Here is a 1,883-nt window from a genome sequence, read left to right as displayed (position 1 = left end):
CAATCACCAGCCACTTAAATGGAAATTTCACATGAGAGACAGAGGAGCTGTGGAAGAAATGATTTATTTGTTTTGACTCAGATGCCTGTAATAAGAATTTACAAGAGGCAGCTAAGGGTCAGGAAAAGTTCTGATCATTGCACTTGCAGTACTCATAGCCATGTACAATTCACAATTCTGTGCACATGAGAATCCACTGGGCCAAGCACTTACATACCTGTATGCTGAAATATAGTCCTTTACACTTTATATTACATGCTGAGATAGAAGTTAAGTGGAATGCATGAACCACAGAGAAGTCATATGTAAGCATTTACCTGGTTCTGCTACCTAACAAGGACTACTTTTTCTCATACTTGTGGGCACATTCAAGTCCAGAAGGTAAAGGCATATTTCTTTCTCAGCCATCATTCTCAGCGGTAAAATGATAATATGGCACCATGCTCAGATGCTGGCCTTGGGGTTTGCTGGTAACCCCAAGACACTACTGTTTAAAAGGCTGAGCAGCGAGCCAAGCTAGGGAAAAGACTAACTAGAAAAGTGGATGCTTTTTAACTTCAACTGGAAGTGCTTCAGAAACATCTTAGTAGATGTGTGGTATCTGATATGGTCTGCAAAAATAACCTGAGGCTTTCTTTTACTTTTCTTTTCCTTTTTTTTTTTTTTTTTTTGGGGGGGGGGGGTTGTTTCTTCTTTAAGACAGTGATTGAATGGGCAAGATAAAAGCAGAGGATGAGAAACAGACAGCTGACATCATTTGGCCAGCTATTCCAGAGGACTCATTTAATGAGTCAGAACATGTCCATGTTAGAGCAGAGTGGCATGGAGGTATGGGGAGCCAGGACATTAGATACTTCCTTTCTCCATGGTCAGCAGAGGTATTCACAAAGTCATGGCCAACTCTGTTCTTCTGTCCTGTCACCCTTCAGTCCTTCATTCTAGCTGCTTTCTGTCAAATATCCTTAGATAGAGGGCACCTTTTAAGAGACAAAAAGGGAGATGAGAAGGAGAAAAGATGTTTGTATTCTGACTGAGGGTCTTGACTTTCCAAAAGCTTTTCCTGTAAATACATTTCTTCCTACAGACACCTTTGTCACAGCCAGTCTACAATTTTTGCTTACCACAATGCCCTCATTCTTATCCAAAGGATGCACTACCCCTCCTCTAGGACTCCTAGGGTAGTGGTGTGCTCTCTCCCTTTTCCTGTGTGCTTTTCCATAAATCCCAGTTTCTTACAGCTGTTCCAATTTTTTGGGGACACATGGAACTCCTTATAATCAATGTGCAACAAAGTGTCTCAGACTTTAGTATTGATCTCAGTCAATGGATAGCTGTAAATTGAGCACAGTATCTCTCCTGGCTGAGCCATCTGTATCTCTAACTCTCTGAGGATCACAGAAGCTGTTTGGATAACATACAGAATTTTGACCTGGTCTATTGGAATCTGAAGTAAGTAGATTTTACAGTGTCTGCTAGAGACTTTGCAATGGAAAGCATTGACTGTAATCACAGACTGCTGCAGTAGGCAAGCACAGAGAAATGTGAGATGAGATAGATTAATCATTCCTCTAGCTCCTTCATGCCCAGTGGGAAGGGTTCATCATTTATCAATAGTTTTTGAAGACACTGTGGGTACTCTCACGCTATCTAGAAGCCTAAATCACCACTTTTGCTTCTGTGTTTCAAAAGTTGAGCCTTCATAGCAAAACCAAATTTTCCAAAGGAAAATTAAACCTATTCTTGCTCTTAGCCTACTGTCTCTGTTACTTGAGATTTATAAAGCAACACTATGATCAGAAGTGGAATGTCCCCAGGCCTTAGAAGGAGTGAAAACTGAAGCAATTGTTCTTTGAAGCCCTGCTATAGCTTTCACAGAAGCAAGT

General features: G+C 40.9%; 1 long non-coding RNA gene across 1 annotated transcript; it reads right to left on the bottom strand.

The window, feature by feature from the left end:
- Window positions 1-642: 642 nt before the first annotated feature.
- LOC310900415 lies at window positions 643-1,875 on the bottom strand. The gene is made up of 2 exons (XR_014585118.1): window positions 1,122-1,875; window positions 643-977 (listed from the first exon to the last, which is right to left on the bottom strand). It is a non-coding gene; the product is annotated as an uncharacterized lncRNA (long non-coding RNA).
- Between the last annotated feature and the right edge of the window lie 8 nt (window positions 1,876-1,883).

The sequence above is a fragment of the Anser anser genome (assembly GCF_964211835.1).
Source record: "Anser anser genome assembly, chromosome: 5".
Lineage (NCBI taxonomy): Eukaryota > Metazoa > Chordata > Aves > Anseriformes > Anatidae > Anser > Anser anser.
This window is presented reverse-complemented; position numbering and strand designations above follow the sequence as displayed.